Below are 8,880 nucleotides of genomic sequence, written 5' to 3'. Positions count from 1 at the left end.
GTAGTATTCAGGCACCCGCTAATGTCTCTCATCTGGAAAAGTGTTTACAACCTCAGAAGTGTTTTGAAAATAAGCTCATTGCAGTAAACGAGAGAATAGCTAGAGAATAGCCATGTAAATAGACCTCAAACGATCTCATATATGAGTTAGTTTATTATTCTACACTGAACATAGCTCATTACTGCAATAAATTTTGTGCTACTACGCACAATTGGAGTATACTGGCTAAGTAGAAACAGAGATTGGAAAGTTTGGGGGCAGAACCCTTGACTAGGGAAATATAATGATCATTAGGGAATCCTGGGTGTGAAGCCCCCAAGGTTAGGGAAGTTTTGGGTTCATACAGTAAAATCTTTATGGTTTATGCATCCAGAATGGAGTTCATTCATTCAAGTTAGAGACTTGCTCTGTCAGCTGCAGTCCTGTTATAAACATTTTCCTTATTTAATGATAGTATTTATGATGTGCACTTTACTACTGAATGATCTGATTGCCTGTTAGTGTATTTTCCTAAATACAGGACACAAGAGCTTTTCTTAGTTACTGGTCAAAAGAAAAATGTATGAGAAGTGTTATAACATGTTTCCATGACAAGTTCAATTGGCTGTCATGTCATGAACTAGGTCCCTTTTTTAACTGTAATCCTGGTTGACATGCATGGAAAGTTTTCCCTTATTTTAAGGTCAAAGGAGATTTATCCCAGAGACACTTTAAGTATTACAACATAGTTCTTGACAATTACTTGAGCAGTATACCAGCATTTCCGTATGTCCAACTACTCTGAGAAAGCTATTGAAAGGGGACACAGATCACACGGTATTATGAGTGCTCTGATAGTATAGTTCATGTAGCCATGTGGTAAAAGGTAAGCTTCGCCTTTAATGGATAGAACGACAGAAGATTTGAATCTTTTCATCCATGGTACTTCCTTCACAAGTAGGTGAAGACTTCTAGAACACGTAACACTTTGGTAAGCGTTTACAGGAAAATGTAACATCAGTATTACAAAAGAAATGGGAAAACTACACTCACTGATAACTTCTCTACGAACCATAAATAATCGGAATATACGTACCATAACATCCCCAGATACTATTAATGTGTGGAATTGTATTTTTTAAAAATACAAACTTCAAGTCCAGCCTTGCGTTCCGTCGGAATATACAGGATACTTGGGAGCGCTACAAAGACTGCTCTCGAACGGAACGCATACATATGCAGCCATTGACTCACAAGAGCTTTTTGTATTCTGTGTAAGCACATTTACTCTGACTTTTCATGTGCTAGTATTTATAACAGTCTTATTTTTATCTTCATATTGTATATTTTCCTTTGGTACTTCAACATCTATGTTATGATTCAAGAAGCATGGCTATCGTGTTTCTTTACATTTAACATAATTTAATTAGGTTAATATGTTATAAAATACAAGCCAAGGAGTGCATTCCATTATTCTTCAATGTTCACATTGAAAAATATTCCTTGACATTCGACAACTGTGTTACGTCTGCAAAATGCGTTGCCTTTTGGGAACGTAGCACTTATGCGCCACACAACGTATGAAATTTTGCTGCGTAGCGGCAAACGGAATACAAAGCTGCAGCGTTACCAACATGACGATACGTTTTTCTTTGTCGGATATCTTGGCTATCGACCAACGGCAAATGACCATGTTAACACATCCAGCCAAGATCATTAAGCCAATGGATCCTATTCATTATTTCAATCTATATAAGGTCATAAAGTTTTGTCTCCCTTAGGAAAGCGATTACTTTATCTTTATTTTTTATATTGAGTTATTTTTTATTGCTTGTCTATGGTCTGAGTATTTTGGGCAAATTGTTAAAAGATGGCTTATGGTTAGGTTTTTGGTGCATTGTGGGCACTGTGGAGGGAAAGTTCTCTCTATATAAGGAGTGAGTCCCACTGTGTCCCACAGTTTTATTGTTTTAATTTTATTGTGTATTTGTCGAGTGGTCGCACTCACTTTGCCACATTAGATGTATTTTGCTTTTAAAAGAGATACGAAACACTTGAGATCTGTAGGGCTATGCTAAGAGTCAATATCACCAGTTGAACCGGCGTAATTTGTGCGTCTAGTTCAGTGCAGGGTACCCCCAGAGCGGCCTGGGTGCACACATAGCTTGATTGATTTGGTGGCATCATGTAGCTTACGATGATTAGCATCCAGCAGTTCATTGTTTTTGTGGGTTTCTAATTATTAATAGTTTAAGTTGAACTTAAGAATCAATGAATTAATGAAAAAAAATGTACAATTATCGGGTCGTCGATAGTGTCAAAATCTAAAGCTTTATAGTGGCAAAAAAGATCGATATAGATTCGGCGAGAGAGCTTAACTTCAATTGACATCAGTCGGACCATCACCCGCTCCCACACACTCATGCTGTCTTGGAGGCCGTCGGTATATATAGAGAAAAAAAATGTAGATGTTTGATAAGGATCTCTCTTGAGACCCGGGCACCATGGCCTTAGCTGATGGCCAGCCAAGCTTCCATGCATGGAAAAAATGGGAATTTACCCATGGTGCTATATTGAAATGAACAAGAGGTATCGATGGTGGCAGACGATATATGCAGACTTTCTCGACGACGTCGATGGAGTGCGTGGCCAAAGGTGCCTAATGCCTGTATTGCCAATTAGGGTGGCTCGGGTCTCGAGCCACCTTTCCGGCATAGGTCAGTAACTGGCTGCGTCTGAGTCGGAGGGGAAGTACTCTGACTCACCTCAAGACGCGTCGATCGAACACTTCAAGGGCTCCAAGGGACTCACACAAAACAAGCATTCTGCACCCCATCCAGAAACCTTTCAAAAGATGGAGAGTTTTATCTGAAACGAGTAACGACTGACCCATAATCTAATTAGACCGCTAAGTTAAGGGCGATTGTCATTATCAAAGACTTTCCTACAGCTCCCCATCTATTACCAGAAAATGCACTTTAATAAATTTAATGCACTTTTGACGATTTATTCTTTGAACTGGCCAATTGGTAAGTCTGTTCTAATTGAGGGTCTTCGATCAAAGAGTAGACCGAAAGAAATCTAGCAGAAGTTTGAGAGGTATTGGGTGGATTGTCTAGAGTGTAGCCTGATGTTCGGCTTGCCGCCTATGTGAAAAAACAATACTCTTTCTTGTGGAAAACTTGACAGGCCCCAGTTATGAATTCTTATCCGTGCCAGTATAAACGAGATCTGGCCGAGAATTCTGCAATTACTGCTAGAATCGCCATAAAGCACAAGCATCAGCGTACAGCGAGATTAAGATTCCGAGGGGAGCTGTAAGATGTCATTTCATACAAGAAATAAGGTTGGCGACAAGACACTGCCTTGTGGGGCACCGTTTGCCGAAAAAAAATGTCAGAAAGGAAATTATTGAATATAAAACAAAGGCAAGTTTCCAGCATAATCAAAAGCATAAAGTGTTCTGAGTTGGCCAAAATCGTCATGGTATTTGTCGTAGGCTTTTTATACATTTAAAAGACCTGAAAGACTCAAAAATTCGTTTTTTTGGCAGATTGCTCTTGAATATGACTGTCCAGTTTTACTAGTTGATCAAGGAGTTTGGCGTCCTTCGGAAGTCCCACTGCTCATCAACTAGTAAATTACTGGAATTTTAAAAAAAATGCAATAGCCTGCTGTTAACAATTCATTCCAAGACCTGGCATAAGCAACCTGTCAGCGCAATTTGGGCGGTAGGAGATGGCCGATTCTAGGATTTCACGCTTTCAAATCTGAGAATGATGGCGAAGTTCGCCATGATTTTGGAAAAGTGTGGCTCTTGCCAAATTTCATTGTACACCTCTAGCAACTTAACAATGCATCAGTGATTAAGATGCTTTATCATCTCATAGCGAATCTCATCGGGGCTGGGGATGTTCTCTACAGGCTTTAGGGAGTCGGACAAGCTCATCCCATTGTTAGATCTTTATGTAATCTCTTGTGGACAAAAGGAAAGGTGCAGAGCTCCGCCGCTGCCTTTGGTAGTAGGGACTGCAGGAAGTAGTTTTCTGAGCTGCTTGTACAATGAGAACTGCGGCGAGTGCATTAGCAATGTCTCTAGGTGAGAATCGAATTTGGCTACCTAATGAATGATATTTTTCAATTTTGAAAGATGTTATTTTTCTTATTTTATGTATGACAGTGGGAGCCAAGCCTCTGATATTGTGGTGTTGCTGTTAATTGTAGAGACAAAGCTTCGCCAGAGTGTCTTTGATGCTTGTCTAATTGTTCTACGAGCCGTAGCTCGTGCTTGTTTTGTAATGCAAAAGTTTTCATTGTTGATGCTATTTTGAAAAGCCTGTAGGGCCATTATGGACACAGCGCCATGCGGCCAATCTGGTGTCCACATGAAAACTCTGTGTTTAACGCTATATGTCGAAGTGTTTAGGTATGGATATAATTGCTGCGATACTAAATCGAATTCTGAATATTGTTGTACGTTATATTCATGGTTTCTCCAACAAGTGAGCTGACAACCCTGTGAAGGCGACCCAGTCTGCTCTTTAGAGTTAAATTTAGGTGCTAGCAAAAGATGTTATTGGGTGTGTAGCCATTGAATGTTCAAAAAATAGGAGGTGATCGCTGTACCCACGATTCGTTCAATGGTATGCCACAGGCAACTTGGCTAGCTAATGATAATGAGACCAGTGATAGGTCAATAAAGTACCGATCCACCCGCGTCGAAACTACCATCGTCAGAAAGACCTGATCAGATCATTAAATCAACTGTAACTACTTGCTCACCTGGCGACCTGCCTCCCCCTATCATCTCGATCCTTCCGACACAGATGGTTGGTTCCTCAGCGAAATGACCTCATCTCACACGAGGTTGGTTATGGTTTCTTGGAGAAAAACTATAATATTGGGAAGCATTAGGACGAGGCTAATTTTTTTTTTTTTTTTGTTTTTTTTTTTTTTTTTGTTTTTGTTTTTATTTAAGTAATTATTCTAGTCTAACGGGTTTCGCGAATGATTTCGTTTTATGGGGTTTGGAAGTGCCTTGTCCGCCAGTTTCATTTGGTTTTTAAGGGAGAGGAGTATGCCTCTTTGCTCCCGTCGCTTCCCGGGGACCTCCCCTCGGATGGTTTGGAGGACAGAAGCCTCCATGTCCGCATCTCCTGGCGAGGGAACGACTGGCAGTTTGGCCAGAAAATCCGATCGAGAGCCGAGGCGATAATCTCACAGGAGTTGCTGGATGGTGGAGGTTGAATGCGGTATGACAGCCTGCCTTAGGGACGTTTATAGCTGGGTTGATTCAAGCCAATTTGTCGATCCCAATTTAGTCAGTTTGGATTAAACTCTTATGTTTAATTCTTAACAGTTTGTTTCAGTTTCAGCAATTTCTTTATCTTTGCTGCAAGCTGTTGCTGACATACTTGCACTAGGGTTGATGTGAGATTGCGGCGCAAGCAATCGGAGTATCAGATTTGTGTGTCAAACTTTCCACTGTCCTCTTAGCTTCAGTATAACTAACTTCATGTTTTTCTTATATATGCTACTGTCACGGGTCTCCTTCCTCATGCTGCTGCATCAGCAGAGCGACTGACTGATGGGGACCTCCACAGTTAGCAACATTTCAGTCACATTACGGCAAGTAAATTTATCTGCGTCTTTATCAATACATCGTAATGAGGTGATCCGATTGGGATCAATTACAATGCATTGTTTTGGATGTAAGGTCTTGCTTGGACAGGTCATCTACGATATTGACATATTCGGGGATTTTATTTTTAGAAGCACAAGGAGGGTAAAAAAAAAAAAAAGACAACAGTCCAGATTGAGGTTTGCCGCATTCCCACCCTTTTTGGTCATACAAATGAACATCCACTACGGTCGTGTGGTCTTCAGCTCTGGGAATTTCCACTGTCTTCCATCATCCTCAAATCCACTGTTGAAAGGATACCCCCTTACAGTATATTTGGACCAATAAGGATAGTTACTTTACTCTGAAGATCAATGAATATGCGTCAGCATAAGTAAATTCCTTATCTGGAATTATATTGTACCTAACAAGGAGGGAGTTCCATCTCGCATTTTTTTCAACATTAAAATCGCGGTACCACTTGACCATAAGGACCTTTTTGATGATAAAGGGGTTCACGTTCAAACTCCCCCCCCCCCCCGATTGATTTTCATTCACGCATTTAACATGTCGCGAATCTTGCATTCCGTAGGGGATTTTGAAGAGGTCGTAAAGGGGTTTTGTCATTGAGTAGGGGTTCCATGTTCAGGAGTCGAATTGTATCGAGTGGGTCGTGAGTTCCGCCCCTCATTTTTTTTTTTTTTTTCTTTTTTGAGGGGGAAAAAGGGGAGAAGAGGTAGCCGGGGGTAGCATCAATCCTGGGTATCAGACCAGGTATGACCCCTTGGCCCGAGGCGTGAGTGCTTGAAGGGATCAAGAAATCTAACTTTGGTATCAACCTAACATCAATAGCTAAGAGAGTAGGTAGTTTCCCGTCCTCTACCCATCCCCCAGTGAAGCTGGTTGCGTTCTGACCAGTACCAGAGGAGGGATCGAGTTATGTGGAGGAGCACCTCCTCTACCGCGAACTATGCCGAGGGCGGAAGGACGGGTAATTTGATGTCCATCCCCAGGCGAATACGCGGAACCCACAAAGAACTCCACACGGTAGGCCTCAGGGAAGTACACGAAGCGAGGAAGAGAATTTAGAACAAAGAGAAAAGGTGCCCAAAGGACGTCTCAGGTTACAGAGTGTCTCTCTAGACCAGGGTAGCCGCGACGGCTACCTGGTGTAGTAGATAGCTGGCGGGTTGACGGTGGGGTGCTGATACGCCTACTGTTGTCTCGTATCACCTGCAAAAATCAAGAGCACTGAAGGTGCAGGCAAGAAAGTGCAAAAGTAACCTGTAAAAACGATTTTTTTTACTTACTTGTGCCCACTCAAAACGAGAAAGCAACAACGTCAAGCTAGACGGAGAGGCACCGGGTTCCACTGTAGCAGTTGTGGCCATAAGAGAGTATAGGATTTGTTGCTACTGCGTTATGGACAAGGTGTGAGTTTGGCAAAATCTCAGACATGAGTGTGACGACACCGATATATGGCATGGTTTATGTGTTCAGAGGACGGGAATTCTAAGGAGGCAAAAATAATGCAATATATATACACATATATATGCATATATATATATATATATATATATATATATATATATATATATCTATATATATATATATATATATACATAGATGGTGTGTGTGTGTGTGTGTGTGTGTGAGTGTGTGTGTGTGTGTGTGTGTGTGTGTGTGTGTGTGTGTGTGTGCATATATATAATATATATATATATATATATATATATATATATATATTCATATATATTCATATATATCCATATATATATATATATCATATATATATATATATATATAATTTATATATATCTATATATATATATTATATATGTATATATATATATATATATATATAATGTGAAGGCGTAAACGCATGTATCCTTTTAAATGTAATTAATATCAATTAGCAAAAAGTGACTTATCAAAATATTTAAATAAGACGTCCAAAACCGATGTCGATAGACGAAGGAAAAAGTATGATGGGAGGCGCTTAAAGCCTGCGCATTTTCAACCAATTTCGGTACTTCTAAATCGTTTCATTTGTAATTTTAAGGTGTGATAATGAAGAACTTGTATATACTGCTATTTCCTAATGTATATCAGTAAAACAATGGTTGATCATTTAATATAATTCAAAGATGAAATCAGATTCGTCAAATTAAGCACGATTCTTAGGAATAGGGGTGGAGTCGACCCTTTGGCAACAACGTAGGCACATTGGCACGTTCCCGTCGCGACCTGCCCGAGGAATGTTGCGAATGAAATTAGCGACAGTTTCTAGTGTCGTAAGATATTATTTAATATGCTTTCAGTATGTTTTTGAAATGTTGTTTTAATAAATACATATACATATATTACATATATGAAAATGCATATAAATATGTATATATATGTATCTATATGAATATGTATATATATGCATCGATATATATATATGTATATATATGTATCTATATAAATATGTATATATATATATATATATATATATATAGATATATATATATATATATATATATATATATGTATGTATATCTTCTTCTTTTAACGTAGGTTCATGTCTGAGCCGCCGTGGTCACAGCATGATACTTAATTGTAGTTTTCATGTTGTGATGCTCTTGGAGTGAGTACGTGGTAGGGTCCCCAGTTCCTTTCCACGGAGAGTGCCGGTGTTACCTTTTTTTTTTCTTTTTTTTAGGTAATCATTCTCTCTATTTTATCCGGGCTTGGGACCAGCACTGACTTGGGCTGGCTTGGCCACCCAGTGGCTAGGTAGGCACTCGAGGTGAAATTCCTTGCCCAAGGGAACAACGCGCTGGCCGGTGACTCGAACCCTTGAACTCAGATTGCCGTCGTGACAGTCCGACGCTCTAACCATTCGGCCACCGCGGCCTATGTATCTATATAAATATGTATATATATATTATCTATATAAATATGTATATATATGTACACACACGCACACCACACAACAACACACACACACACACACCACACCACACACACACACAACACACACACACACACACACACACACACACACACACACGCGCGCGCACACATACACAGAACTATCTCAAAGGGATGGGCCAGGCAGGGGTAGGCCTTTCTTCCATCTTAAGGGTGGTATGGACGACACCCTCACAATAAATTATTGTTATCAACAATTCCGAAATGATAAAAGTAGCTCCATATATATATAAGCCGCTTCTTCCCCTCCTTACGGGGGGTTTTTTAAAGCGGAAAAAGGTTTTTTTAATTTAATTTGAGTTATG

At 39.9% G+C, this 8,880-nt stretch overlaps 1 protein-coding gene across 1 annotated transcript in view; it reads right to left on the bottom strand.

Moving 5' to 3' along the window:
- Positions 1-1,480, bottom strand: part of LOC119576970 — a 44,881-nt gene extending 43,401 nt beyond the window's left edge. The window contains exon 1 of the mRNA XM_037924631.1: positions 1,076-1,480. The gene's annotated coding sequence lies outside the window, so the exon portion shown is untranslated. The remainder of the gene's footprint in view (positions 1-1,075) is intronic.
- Positions 1,481-8,880: the final 7,400 nt, after the last annotated feature.

The sequence above is a fragment of the Penaeus monodon genome, chromosome 9 (assembly GCF_015228065.2).
Source record: "Penaeus monodon isolate SGIC_2016 chromosome 9, NSTDA_Pmon_1, whole genome shotgun sequence".
Taxonomy (NCBI): Eukaryota; Metazoa; Arthropoda; class Malacostraca; order Decapoda; family Penaeidae; genus Penaeus; species Penaeus monodon.
This window is presented reverse-complemented; position numbering and strand designations above follow the sequence as displayed.